Source organism: Schistocerca americana, chromosome 3 (assembly GCF_021461395.2).
Source record: "Schistocerca americana isolate TAMUIC-IGC-003095 chromosome 3, iqSchAmer2.1, whole genome shotgun sequence".
Taxonomy (NCBI): domain Eukaryota; kingdom Metazoa; phylum Arthropoda; class Insecta; order Orthoptera; family Acrididae; genus Schistocerca; species Schistocerca americana.
Genome location: NC_060121.1, coordinates 544,134,755 through 544,150,517, shown reverse-complemented (window position 1 = coordinate 544,150,517; position 15,763 = coordinate 544,134,755). Strand labels below are relative to the sequence as shown.

General features: G+C 43.3%; 1 protein-coding gene across 1 annotated transcript in view; it reads left to right on the top strand.

The window, feature by feature from the left end:
* Positions 1-15,763, top strand: part of LOC124605730 — a 553,029-nt gene that overhangs the window by 429,222 nt on the left and 108,044 nt on the right. The window lies entirely within an intron of this gene.

The window sequence follows — 15,763 nt, the reverse complement described above, 5'->3', positions numbered from 1 at the left end:
CCTCTATAGAAAAGCACTCAGGAGAAAGAAGATTCTGCCAAATCTAAAATTCGTTCCGGATGAATCTGAAACAATTTCATTGTTCAATCACACCCTCTTCAGTGTTGAACTTTTTAAGTACTGCATGAAGATTGTGGGAACCGACATAAAACACTAATGCTGCACGCCGAGGTTAGATGGTTACCTCGCGGTAAGACCTTAACAATATTATTCGAACTAAGAGTTGAATTATGATGTTTTCTGACTGACATTTCCTTTAAAAGATCGTTTGAGTGATGTGACTTGGTTATTCAGACTATCGCTTTTAACAGATATATTTGGAAAGATAATTGAATAATATCTATCTTTACAAGGAAAACAGACAAGTTTCAACACTAATAACAAAATACCCGCCTTAAAAGAATTAGATATTTTGGATTCTTTTTATTGGTATGAGAGATTTGGGAAGCTTTTTAACATTGAATGTGACGTTAGCGAGACAGCAGAATCACCAAATGAAATATTTGTAGAATTGGTCCAATGTGTGCATGATTTGCGGGCATCTTTTGAGACGTACGGGGGCAATCCCAAAGGTAAGGTCTCCCATATTTTTTATAAGTACAGAACTCTGTTTGTGTGGCAGTTGGTCACACTATTATGAAGAATGCTTCACACGCTGTGTGTAAACATTCATACGCCGCGCTGAGGCGCTCAGTCTTGGCTTTGTAGCCGTTGCGGCTGGAGCTCCCGTTGGTTGTTACTGCCAAGTGGCAATTGCGTGCAGTTATTCGGTTTTTGAACGCAAAGGGCACTGCGCCGATTGAAATCCATCGCCAACTGACGGGAGTGTATGGTGAGTCGTGCATGGATGTCAAAAACGTCCGTAAGTGGTGTAGAGTGTTTGCAGCTGGTCTTGACAACCGTTTTTTGGGATCGGAAAGGGGTATTGTTGGTTGGCTTTATGCCCACTGGGACACAATTAACGCTGACAGGTACTGGTGAGACTCTGAAAAAACGCAAATGGGCAATTCAGAACCGGAAAAGAGGAATTTTGAGCAAGGGCGTACACATTCTCCGTGACAACGCTCGCCCACACATCGCTCGGCACACCGTTGCTCTCCTGCAACAGTTTCAGTGGAACATAATCACCCACACACCCTTTAGTCCTGAGTTGGCGCCCAGTGTCTCTCACCTGTTCCCTATCTTAAAAGAACATTTGGCCGGAAAACGATGCAGCTCCGACGACGAGGTGAAAAAAGAGGTTCATAACTTTCTGAACAGCATGGCGGCGAGCTGGTATGACATGGGCATACAAAAACTGCCACAGCGTCTACAAAAACGCACAAACAGAAACGGTGATTGTCGAAAAATAGCTAAATGTTCAAGCTGTAAACTGATGTAAACCATTGCAGAAATACACGGGTCTATGTACTCATAAAAAAAAGGATACCTTACTTTGGGATTGCCCTCTTATTTTCCTCCAGAGCAGACTAAAAAACTGAAAATTAATTCATGGGTTCATAATGCTTTTGTACCGAATTTTCAGTTGCCAGAAGATAGGTCAAACGAAACCTATTAATCCTTTTAGGGTCCCGTGTCTCAATCGGTAAATTCAGACCCCCTTACAGATTCTTATTAAAAATGAAACTCATCTAGAGGTACTTAAGATTTTATATTTATTTGGGTACTAGTTTCAACGTTGCGTCAACGCCATCTTCAGGCCCGTACACTTTAATAAAATCAATTGTGTGTGGCTCAGTACTAGAAGTCGGTGAGACCTACATGAAATGGCGTTGACGCAGAAAGTCGAGACTAGAAGCCAAATAAATATAAAATCTTAAGTACAGCTGGAAGAGTTTAATTTTTAATAAAAATTATACCAGCTGTGTCCCACCTTCATCCAATTTAAATATGGATGTACGAAGACCTTATAGATTAGTTTTGTTGTCCATCTGTTGGACTGTAAAGAACCCGTTTTTTCAGGAGCGAGTAGAGATATCAAGTCCAATTTTATCTCTCATATTAAGGTCTATGGTCCCATGGTGGTGTAAAAAGTTTAAACTTCTTAGTCAATTCAGTCAAAAGATACGGCCAATTATGTCACATATTTTTATACTCTAAACTCGCTCATTAAAACCTGTAAGATATTTCACGTTGACATAGACTCACGAAAGCTGACAATAATCAAGCTTTCACAGAAAAATGAAAGGGAAAGTCCGTAATTGTTAATATGTAATTTGTTATCCGACTTTAGACGTCAAATTAAAACATTCTTCCAAAGTCCTGGAATCCCTGGGATCAATATCTTGCCATTATCAGAGTCGCTAACAGACCAAAATCGTAAATATCCTCGATTCCTGGGATGGATAAAGTGTCTACATAATCAAGTTTGTACGGAACCCTCAATGCGCGAAATCGTCACTCACCTAGCCATTTTTTAACCAGATTTAAACTTGAAACCAGTGTTCAAAACAGTCTCACTTAATGATTTTTGATGCAGGGTACAGGTTGCGTGATTAATATCCACAGACTCTGACCATTCTCCCATTCCTGGCAACATCCTTCTGTGAAACAGGATTCTCAGTTTATGCAGCTACAATGACAAAATATCGCAGTGGACTGGATGCTGACTCCGACATGCGTTTTCAGCTGTCTATCAAGCCCTACATTAGTCAAAATTAAGAAGAAAAAAGCAATTTCATATCTTTCATTATAGGGACCAATTTCATCCATCTACAGAGGATTCCATGCAGTTTTATGTATTGCATTATTGCTGCTTGTTTTGTATTTTGTTGTAGATATCAGTAGCGTATGATATACCTATTTTTGTATATTTTCAGCAAATGATTGTAATTAAGGAGTGAACGTTATACCGGATTTTGCTTATTTTAGCTCTTTGTAAAATGTTTAACATTTCAGAAGAGCTCCGTTAAAAAATAAATAAAAAAATAAAAAAAAATCACTGCTCCATAGCTACCCTCTAGCCTCCTATGTTTCGCTAGGTCCAAGTAATTTCCGAAATTTTGTAATTAAACGTCAAGGACTTCCAGCTATTCAGCCCGAGAGTGCAGAAATATTCGCTTGTGGCTGAATGGGCGGAAATTCTTAATGCTCATCCCATTCCGCCCCCTAATAGCGCTTCTCTGGTGAGAGGTACTAACGACAGAATTTCTTGCGTTATTTCCCACTTAATGTTACAGAATGAATAAGAGAGGTAACCGGCAAGCTCCTAAATGTTAAATGAGTGTACCGAACTCTGAGCACAACATTAAGGGTGAATTGTGAAACTCCAAAACGACGCCCTTCTCACGAATTGCTGAAGATATGCCCTTCATCTCCATGCTCGCGACAAAGGCAAACATTCCAAACCCACGGGGCGTGACAGTGCCTCACGGCAACCACCCCAGAGGCGGGCTGTCGCCTCAGTAACAGGTGATGTCACGTTCCGAGGAGTGCTCAGTAACTGAATCCGACGTAAAATGTCTGTCCCTATTCTCCTGTGGGATAGCTACTCGTCCAGACACTCATTTGTGGACTCAGTATGAAACGTTAAAAGTACTTACCCTAAGTCTCTTTCAGTCAAAACTACTACTCCATTAAGCACTAGGTACTGTAACATGTCTTTGGAAAGCGCCCCGTGTATGAATCAGTATTATTAAATGACTGAACCGATGCAATATATATATATATATATATATATATATATATATATATATATATATATATTCCTGGAAATGGAAAAAAAGAACACATTGACACCGGTGTGTCAGACCCACCATACTTGCTCCGGACACTGCGAGAGGGCTGTACAAGCAATGATCACACGCACGGCACAGCGGACACACCAGGAACCGCGGTGTTGGCCGTCGAATGGCGCTAGCTGCGCAGCATTTGTGCACCGCCGCCGTCAGTGTCAGCCAGTTTGCCGTGGCATACGGAGCTCCATCGCAGTCTTTAACACTGGTAGCATGCCGCGACAGCGTGGACGTGAACCGTATGTGCAGTTGAAGAACTTTGAGCGAGGGCGTATAGTGGGCATGTGGGAGGCCGGGTGGACGTACCGCCGAATTGCTCAACACGTGGGGCGTGAGGTCTCCACAGTACATCGATGTTGTCGCCAGTGGTCGGCGGAAGGTGCACGTGCCCGTCGACCTGGGACCGGACCGCAGCGACGCACGGATGCACGTCAAGACCGTAGGATCCTACGCAGTGCCGTAGGGGACCGCACCGCCACTTCCCAGCAAATTAGGGACACCGTTGCTCCTGGGGTATCGGCGAGGACCATTCGCAACCGTCTCCATGAAGCTGGGCTACGGTCCCGCACACCGTTAGGCCGTCTTCCGCTCACGCCCCAACATCGTGCAGCCCGCCTCCAGTGGTGTCGCGACAGGCGTGAATGGAGGGACGAATGGAGACGTGTCGTCTTCAGCGATGAGAGTCGCTTCTGCCTTGGTGCCAATGGTGGTCGTATGCGTGTTTGGCGCCGTGCAGGTGAGCGCCACAATCAGGACTGCATACGACCGAGGCACACAGGGCCAACACCCGGCATCATGGTGTGGGGAGCGATCTCCTACACTGGCCGTACACCACTGGTGATCGTCGAGGGGACACTGAATAGTGCACGGTACATCCAAACCGTCATCGAACCCGTCGTTCTACCATTCCTAGACCGGCAAGGGATCTTGCTGTTCCAACAGGACAATGCACGTCCGCATGTATCCCGTGCCACCCAACGTGCTCTAGAAGGTGTAAGTCAACTACCCTGGCCAGCAAGATCTCCGGATCTGTCCCCCATCGAGCATGTTTGGGACTGGATGAAGCGTCGTCTCACGCGGTCTGCACGTCCAGCACGAACGCTGGTCCAACTGAGGCGCCAGGTGGAAATGGCATGGCAAGCCGTTCCACAGGACTACATCCAGCATCTCTACGATCGTCTCCATGGGGGAATAGCAGCCTGCATTGCTGCGAAAGGTGGATATACACTGTACTAGTGCCGACATTGCGCATGCTCTGTTGCCTGTGGCTATGTGCCTGTGGTTCTGTCAGTGTGATCATGTGATGTATCTGACCCCAGGAATGTGTCAATAAAGTTTCCCCTTCCTGGGACAATGAATTCACGGTGTTCTTATTTCAATTTCCAGGAGTGTATATATATATATATATATATATATATATATATATATATTATATATATATATATATATATATATATATATATATATGGGTCCAAAAAATGTATCCACTGTTAAAAGTCCATAACTGGCAAACTAATTGACGGAGTTGTCTCATCTTTGGTAGTGTAGTAGTTTATATTTCCAGCAATCGCCACACAAGCATTGTATTGCATTGTTTTGTTTTGTCAGATGACAGTCGCCAGATAGTCAGTGTTTTGCTCTTAGTTGCACCCAGTTACTCGAGTAAACATGGCTGGCGCAAGGCTTACATTCGATGAAAGGAAGTCAGTTTTGAAGTGGTATTTTACCTGCCATCCGAGACTTGTATGGAGACCGAAGAGTTTACTTTCAACAAGATGGTGCCCCAGCCCAGTAACAAAATCGTGTTAGGGCGCATCTCGACGAAAATCTACCAGGAAGATGGATAGGCCGTAGAGGTGCTGTGGAGTATCCACCACGTTGCCCAGACCTAACTCCTCTGCACTTTTACCTGTGGGGAACACAAAGGACGTCGTTTATCGAGAAAAGTCACGTTCGCGGCGTGTCGGGTTCGGGCGCGGTCGGGCGTTCCGTCGGCGCGGTTCGGCGCGGCGGCGGCGGGTCGGGTCGGCGGCGCAGTTCGGCCGGCATCGTTTGTGGGTGGATGTTAATGGTGCCCATTTCCAACACCTACTGTGACAGCTTTAAGCTGGACTCTAAGCTACACTTTCACCAAAAATGAGACAACTCGTCAATTAGTTGACAAGTTATGGACTTTTAAACAGTGGATACATTTTTTTGGACCCCTCTGTATATATGCATAGTTAACGCTCACCGGCCATTTGATAATCTTCTTCTATGTGGATGCACAAACAGTGCCCGAACTCTTACGGGAATTGGCAAAAAAAGCTGCGAGTAATGAGTATAATGAAAAGGGGCACTATGAATATAGTGCAGGATAATAAGTTGGGAATGTGGGTCTCACGGGAGCCTTGCGAGAGATTAGTCCCCGCAGTCGCACTATCCTGTGTGTCCTCGGTGGCTCAGATGGATAGTGTGTCTGCCATGTAAGCAGTTGATCCCGGGTGCGAGTCCCAGTCGGGGCACATATTTTCAACTGTCCCCGTTGACTTATACCAACGCCTGTATGCAGCTAGGGATATTCAGTTCATTGTAAAATTTCCGTCGTAATTTGATCATTAAAAGGTATAATCCTATGATAAATCTATAACACAGTAAGACAAGAGAATCAAGTGGAGAATGAAAATTTGTACGAAGTAGGGAATTCGAACCCAGGTCTTCTGCTCACTATGCAGCTGTCCTAACCACTTCGTCACCCTGACACAGGGGCTTTGTATTGCTGCGCGGACGACCTTACCACGCCTCCCTCCTCAGCCCAAATCCCCATTTACACCACAGCCCATTCGGTACTACGCCTAAACTCAAACAGCATTACAGAGGCTGTCCAACTGTATTGCAATAGCACCTCATAATCGAATGAAATTCGGGATGCTGTCTGAAATCCAAGCACAGGTCCTTTAATCAAATGAAGCTATATGGTTCCAGAGACCTTTTCAACTCTGAAATTACTGTTATGTATATATGCATCATGGATGTTTGAGACTCAAGCGTCATAGATGTTTGAGGCTTGGACAGGTCTCTGGAGCCATACCCCGTCATTTAATACAAATATAAGACTTAGAAACTCTGTACTAGGCCTGAGGTACCATAACTCACGGCGCGCATATTACCCAGAGTATATTCGTTCAGCATTTGAGAAAGAGAGCGCTCAGCGACTGTCAACAAGCTTCACACTCAATTTCAAACCTTTACGAAGCTTTCTCTCGCTGACACACCGCGGAAAACGAATAAGATTACTGCGTCCTAAATTTTCGCCGCTAACGCAGTAAAACTTCGGCTTCTCGTATGACGTTTCCATCTGGTACTTCTTCACTACTAATCCCGTTCGTAACACCTCTTGCGGTCAGTATCCACATTCACCACTGAATTTTCCTGAAAAATTGTATCATTGGAACACACAGAATTCAGGAGATAATGACATCATAAACATTGAGATACTTGGAAAAACTAACCTTTGCCTAAAACGGAGCGGAAATTATCCAAACTACACTGATCCAGTAATGAGAGCACTTAGCGACTTGCAACAAACTGTAAAAATAACTCCAAACCTTACCTAAACTTTTTCTCGCTTATGTGCTTCACGCGAAATATTTAACATATTAACAAATTTGTGAAGTAATAAGTACTTTGAAGCTGTTTTATACATGCGAGTTAGATTCTGTAAAGAATCGCGGCTATACTGGTAAACAACTAACCTACAAGGCCGTGGAAATAATGCGAAGTTTTCCGAAATGTCAGAGGTTCTGCCCTGTACCTGCTTCCCCATTTCGCTATTTTTCCTACCACTGGCCAGGACCGTTATTCTCGCACCCACGGACACTGCAGTGGTGCAAGAACGACTGGCGCCAGTTGGGTTCCTCGTATCGTGTAGTTATAGTAAAATTGTAGCTACTCATAGAGGTCCAGTGTAGACTGCAATCGTTGGCAGTGAAACTTGGTAGATAGACTAATACGTTAATGTGGAAACGGTTTACGCTGGAAAAAATTAGTTCCATTTTTTGCGACCAGGTGCCAATATGGCGCTGTACTGCATCTCGTAGATGTAGTCGATGCTCATATTGAACAAATGGTGTAAGCGGCGGTTGATAACATTAACGTTATATTTCCCTCACTTGTTTGACATCTTCTGCCCACGTCCCGTACCTACCCCATTAAATACGGAAATTTTTATGTGTGTGTTTCTTGCGTTCGCAGCGCCAGACTTGCACCTGGTAGCCAGTGTGAATTGATTTCTCCATTACCGCATTAGAATTTCTACCAATTTTCGATGCCGTAAGGCAATTGCAAACCCACAGTGGATCTCTGGAGTAGCTGCTCTTCAATATCATAGCCACCTGGTAGCTGAAGAGTTACAGTGGCTATACGCAGATTGTCGATTAAAACCGCATCTAAGAAGTAGCTACAAAATTCACACAATTATTTCGCAATAACAGGAAACAAAACTTAAAGTGAAGCTCTGTACGTTGTAACATCTTTGGAGTTCTATAATGAAGTTGTCACACTATATGTACTTGTTATGCAGTTTGTCTGTGAATCCAAGAATTAATCCAGCATGGACATGAAGTCTCGACACATATCTGGCAAATAATGGATGCACTCACATAATATGTACTTATAATCCATTTCTGTGATATGCGGGGGACAACTGGTTACCCTTTTTTTTCGGAATAATCAAGGCCTTCCACAAAAAACGTTCTTAGCGCGAGTTGCGCGGCTTATTTTCTCTGGAGGGACAACATTAGCTCAGTCGGAAATTTCAGAAGCCAGACGTCATGTACAGTAAGAGACTGTTCAGCGAATGGGAGATCGAAAGCTGGAGCCAGCTCTTCGTTTAAGGAATGAGCTAGACTTGCCACAATGAAGGAGTCTGAAAGCTTTACACTTTGCGTTAAAGAAAAAGGCGTACCATATTCACGCGCTTCACTGGAAGATACGCAACTTGCCAAGCCGCGTGTTACGATTTGACTGAATCTGCACACAACGAATACCTCGTGGATCACACTTTGTTTACTGATGAGGCTACTTTCCATATCTGCAGAAAAGTTAACAAACATAATTACCGCATATGGAGTAACGAGGCACCTCACGCTACACCACTGGACAACACACGCACGTCGGAAGTGAATGTTTAGCTTGGGTTTGCGAGGACTACAGTGTATGGACCCTTTATTTTTACGGAAGACACACTCACAGGAATCATTTAACTTGATATGCTGCAGCAAATCTTGCAACCACATCTTCAACAAGAGGATATTGACGACACTGTTTTGTTCCAACAGAATGGAGCATCCTTTACTTTATTAATAAGGGAGCACCTAAGTCGAAGATTGGCCAACAAACGGACAGGCAGAGGATCAGCAAGACTGGCCGTCGCGTACACGTTATTTGACATCCTTCGATTCCTTCGCTTGAGGGTACATAAAATCAAGGGTGTAACGATTCTCCAGGATGTAAGAGATTGAATCAGCGATGCAGCGTCAGCTATTTCTAATGGTACGCTTCAGAATGTATTCGGGGATGGTCATCAATGAACCGAGCTGTGCTTCGAAGTGAACTCTGGTCATGTTGAAATCCGATGAAAATGTGTACATAGACTGCCTTAGCTACACATGCCTGTAGTACAAGAGTAAATGCATCACTCATTTCGTAGAAATGGATCGAGACGCTCTGGCCACTTTGTCCATTCCAAGGAGACAATTCGTCATATTTTTTCAGTATGCCTGCCATTCTTGAGAACAAAGAACCACCAGACTGATTTTAAATTTGATTTTACATGTTGTTCACCGTCGTAGCTTTTTGAGTTCCGTCTTGATGTGCTCTAATAAATCTGATGATTATTTCTTTGCCTTCTAATTGTCAAATGTACCATATTTGCTATTAGCACGTTATTATGTTGTTTTTGGTGCAAAGATAAAACTTATTTTCTGGTTTAAACATAGCCTGTATCTAAAATCCTAAGTGTTGGATGGAATTAATTTTATTTTTGCGTATTTTGAGTTCATAGAGATGTAGTTCTCTCCTTGTGCGAACTTCTTTGTCGCGATACCCGCCACGGTACAAGTTTAACGTTGATTACTGGGTGTCAGATTTATAAGGGGGCTGGCACATAAAAACGGGATAGGTGGAAAAAATAAGTTAACAGTCTGTTATTTCAAAAGTAATCATCATAACTGTTAATGCATTTATTCCTCTGTGGGACAAGATGGTGCATCACTTTGTGGAAAAATGTTTGCGATTGTCTGCTGAACCATGATTGTACTCTGACGTACACCTCTTCGAAGTTAATCTACGGCCACGAATGTCTTTCTTCAGGGATCCAAAAACAGGGAAATCGCATGGGGAGAGATGGGGACTGTATGAAGCATGTGTAAGGGCTTCCCAGCGAAACTTCTGCAGGATAGTGAAAATGACCTTGGCAGCATATTTCGGGGATTATCTTGCAAAAGAATTATCCCGTCCGTCAACATTCCTGAAAGTTTGGGCTCGAAGGCGAGATTCAACTTTTGCAAGGTTTCCACTTAGAGCTGTGCGTTAATTGTGTCGCCGTGTTCCAGGAAGTCGGTGACCAGCGGGTCCTTGGAGTCAAAGGAAAAAGTCATCGTGACTTTCCCAGAGCTGGTAAGCCTGTTCTTTCGACTACGCTGCAGAAGTTTCACTCGGATCTTTTACACTTCCTATAGACTGTCCCGATTTCTCTCATGCCATTTCATTACTTTTGGGGCCCAGGAGAAAGATATTCGCCGCCGTCGATTTGCTTTGGGCGAATAGGTACTCGTTTGGATACTATCATGATTCCGCAGACAACCGAAAACGTCGACCGTCTGTCCTCACAGTGAGAGAAATATATTAAGCTACGGCGATTACTTTCGAAATAATAGTTTACTTAGTGTTTTTCCGTCTGTTTCATTTCATTTGACTGCCCCTCGAATTTTATTTAGCTTTGCAATTGTCGCGATTATCTGATTAATGGCCGAGTGGGAACATGATAGTCAGTTTAAGGTGTACTTTTATGTAAATGTTGTCTTTGTTAAGATCTGGATATTTTTCTTGCCTTTTGTTCCGTCTGAGTACTTTTATTAGCTGACTGTAAAATGATTTTGCCCTGATTTTCTTTTAAAATTTATCTCACTGTAGAGTTAACACATCTCTTTCACAAAAAACGTAACGAATTCAGTTTCTAATGAACGTGAAAGGAACTTGTTAACTTCGAAACGTGGGAACACCTCTTTCGGTTTCCACGTCCTATTTAATAATAGGGGAGATGGTGATAATGTGAAAAAGGGTTGTAATATGAAACGCCATAGTATTTGCGTACCACTAATGCCATTTGACCGCGCCTTCAGTTATCGCAACCGTAATCTGGTTCTACCAATAGAGGCATCAGAGATCAGTATCACGTTATTTATGGCTGTGAGCAGATGCACTTTGTTTTTTAACTTCCAAAACTTTTTGCAAGGTTAGATTCAAATATTTTTTTCTACTACCGTTATATACAAATTAGTATACGCTTTCTAGTGTACTATTTGGTAAGAGAATTAAACCTACAAATGACAATTTTATTTACTTGAAATTGCTTATCGAATTTCTAGTTTCATTGATAAGTTTTGTAAATGGCATTCGATGTAATTATGACACACCCTGTTCCACGGTACAATCCCTCTTATGTTAAGTAGATGTCACCATGCCAAGAAGCAGGTTATGGTATGGAAAAAGAGGAATGACGGAAATGGCGCCCTGAAGATAAGGTTCAAGCATTAACGGTTGTCAGGGATGAAACTAAAACACTAAATGAAGTAGCAAGATGTTTATATATAACAAAAAATACACACTAGAGAAAGGTAGCTATAAAGGATATAAATGTAAATACTTTGACGCTTGAAAAATGAGCTAGAAAACCTGTTTCTTATTACTACCGCACACGAAAAAATTCATAATCTACATAAAGTTAAAAATCTATTGTGTTTATTGAACGCTCATTTTTCATTACAATTATTATCGATCATTTACAATACGTAAATAAACTAAGACAGAGGACATCGTTGATGGAACAGGCACTTTTGAATTGAGTATTTCGTTTTAAACGAAAAATTGTTTCATATTACCACTACTTCCCCGCTGTCTTTGCTTTGTTTCTTACGTCCCTTTGATTTATTCATCCTCTTGCAGTGGGTAATATAGCGGTTGTATTCTGATTGTGAATATATTCCCTTTTTCAGAGAAACTATCTAAGATCGAGAAACGAGATTGTTGCTGTTAATTTTGAGGGGAAATGTCTGAGCATTGTAACAGTCTCTAAAGATGGCTGTGTTTATCGTATTTAGTTCGTTAGGGCCTTGAAATTGCAGCGTAGCTCCGATTTTCCTCAGCGTATTGCTGTTACTCTGAGTGGACCACGTTTCTGTTTCGTTCTCAATATTTTTATCGTTTCCACTTTGTGGACCCTTCTGTAAGATAACACTAGAATAGATGTTCCTAGCTGCAGCAAATTAGTCTTCTTTCCGTTCTGTTCGTTGCGGGTGCTTTACAGTAAATTTCCATTATTTCATATACTTCATTACTACGAAGTGCACTAATGATTAATTTTTAATTAAAAATAAAGTTACTTAATTAGTTTTATGTTTGTTTGGAAGTACAAATTGAAATCCCCACGCCACCACAGTAATGCAGCACGCCGCTAGACGAGCGAAAACGGAATGACGCAGCCAATTCAAAAAGTGAGGCATCATCCACTAATTAGTTTCTGTATTTGAAGAAAGTGACAGCGCTGCAACGATTCATGCTGAGTTGATGGAAGCGTATGTCATTAATGCACAATTACATTGTTGTATACGGTCCCATCACATTGAAGCGACCACCGCCTGTGTTCGACGTCAATGTGCAATAACCCCTCACAGACGGCAGCTGACAGCACTAGCAGCTGACGATATATAATGTGTATGTGTGTGTGTGTGTGTGTGTGTGTGTGTGTGTGTGTGTGTGTGTGTGTGTGGCGGGTAGTGGGGGTGCTGGTGGGAGGGGGGGGGGCGTGGCGGGGGTGGAACACGAAGCAAAACAGAACAGCAGCAGAGCATTCATTGTCGTAATGCGGAAACCGAGCGATTTATCTGACGTCCGAAAGATCCTGATCATTGTCTTTTTGAGCCAAGAATGGAAGAATTTCCGAAACGGCTAAGTTTTTAAACTGTTCGCGTGCCGCCATGGTTAAAGTACACCGTGCATGCCAAAATGGCGCTACTCAAAGCCAGCGCCCAGACAATTGCGATGCACTGCGGGCCTTAGATGGCAGAGGTGAAGGAAGGCTGCAGAAGTGTGCAACTGTTCAGCAGCTGACCGCCCAGATGGACAACGGGGGCTATCAACAGTGCCTATTCAACGGCCATTCAGCTAAAGTTGCTGCGTCTGGGCCTTCGCAGCAGACGCCTGGTTCGTGCACCCATGCTGACGGTTGTTCTTCGGCGGCGAAGGCAGGAATTTGCACGCCAGTACTGCGGAACTGGATGTCCACTAAGTGGCGACAGGTGGCCTTTTCAGATGAACCACGGTCTATGTTCCGTGGGGAAGATGGCCGTTGGTTGTGTACGGCGTGAAACGTCTGAAACCAAACAATCCTCCGAAGAGTCCAGGCCGGAGGAAGGAGCCTTGCGATCTGGCAAATGTTTTGGTGGCATTTTTCGTCATTCTAAAAAGCACAGTGGCTCAAGACACAAGTATGAATCTTTCCTCGGCACCATGGCATCTACGAACACGACAGTCCAACCTATCACGCATCTCACAGTGTACGCGCGTGGTTCTAAGAGCACCAGGATGACATACCGTACTTTCCCGGCTACCAAACTCAACGGATTCAAACCCAATCGAATCTGTTGGGCCACTTCAATCGGACTGTTCCCGCCTTGGATCCTCAACCGAGAAACTGTAGTCAGCCTGGCTCTACATCCCTACCGTTACCTTCCAGAATCCCATTCCGCCTCTTCCTGCACTTCTCGCAGCACTCCACTCTGCAACAGATGATTTTTGGGGCTTCTGACAGATGCTCACATTGACATGGCTGGAGAGCGTTCTACTCACTGGTTAGATGGCACAGACCCTTTCAGTGTGGTCACACAGGTCTGAATGACGAAAAACGAAGTGACAGGCACTCCATCTGCCAAGAACCGGGTGTCGCAAGATAAGTCGAAGCCGAGGTAGACGAACAACGACGCACCACAGTTGAACCGATATTTGAAAAAGTTAAAATCAGTCACGGGTGTATTTGACGACACATGCTCGCGGCCGTTACGTTCCTCGTCTGCACTAACGCACCCTCTCAGAAAGCTCTCCGAACCTAGACAGCAGCGGAAATGTCACAGCTACGTCACAACAATCCAGATCATTACTTCAGCCGCCTGATCACTATGGGGCGAGCGCTCGGCGAACCAATGTGACACAGAGACCAAAGAGCAAAGCAAGCAGTCGAAACATGTGCATTCACCATCATCTAAAAAGGCGAAGACCGAACCATCATCAGACCCGATGATGCTGAGTTGTTTTTGCGATATCCATAGGAAGGTGTTAAACAAATTGTATTCGTTCGGTACAAACCGTTATAGGACGTATTGCTGGAGGGAATTCGTAGGTCGATCACAACAAATTGTGGTACAAGACATAGTTAGACGTCCTGGCTCTCTCGGTTGTATGACTTTTACCTCATCCCCATCCCCGTATTCTCCTAACTCTGCACTCAGTGACATCCTCCGCATCCATCGAACAAAGCAATAGCTGCGTGGCAGGCATTTCCTGAATGACGACGAAGTAGTTTTTGAGGTGGAATATTTCCTGGACGGTGAAAATGCCGATGTCTACAACCAAGGCAAAGACTGGCGAAGTTTTATAGAAGCTCAAAATTTGGCGCGAACTTCAATGCGAGATTCTTATAAATAGCTCCTACAACGAAATGCTGTCTGGGAATATGCCAGAAAACCCGAAGAGATTGGGGTTGTATGGGAAATACACGATCGGCAAGACACAATCAATACAATCACTGCGCGAAGGCGATGCTAATATTACCGATGACAGTACCACTAAAGTAGAGTTACTATATATGGTTTCCCGATAGTCTTTTATCAAAGACGACAAAGTAAACATTCCAGAATTCGTACCAAGAACATGAGTAACATAGAAGCAGATATCTCGGTGTAGCAAGTAGCTAAAATCACTTAATAAAAGTAAATCCTCCGGTCCAGATTGTATACTAGTTAGATACCTTACAGAGTATGCTGACGTAATAGCTCCGTAGTTGACAATCATATACAACCGCCCGTTCAGCGGAAGATCCGTACCTAATAACTGGAAATTTGCAAAGATCACACCAGTACTCAAAAAATGGAATAGGCGTAAACTAGATAATTACAGAACCATGTCATTGACGAATATTTGCTGTAGCGGAACGTATATTGTGTTCGAACATTTATCAGTTACCTCGAGGAAAACTATCTTTTGACACAGTCAGCACGGATTCAGAAAATATCCTCTTGTGAAACACTGTTAGGTCTTTAATCCCACGAAGTAATAAGTGATATCCACAGGTCGTCTCATATTCCTTATATTCCCTTTTTACACCGTTCCTCACAAGCGACTTCTAATCCAATTACTTCATTACGGGGTATCTTTCCAGTTATGCGATTGGATTAGTGATTTCCTGTCAGAAAGATCTCAGTTCGGAGAATCTGACAAAAAGTCACAGAGTAAATACAGATGTGATCTCTGGTGCTCCCCAAAGAAGTGTGACAGAAACTCTGCTGTTCCTTATGTGTGTAAAAGATTTAGGAGACAGTCTCAGCAGTGCTCTTCGATTTTTTGAAATGATGTGAAAAGTAGCAGTTGATTGTAAATAATAAGTGTGAGGTCATCCAAATGAATTAAAAAAAAAAATCCGTGAAATTTCGGCTATACGATAAAACATACACATCTAAAGGCTCCCAGTTCGGTTAAATACATAGGAATTAAACTTA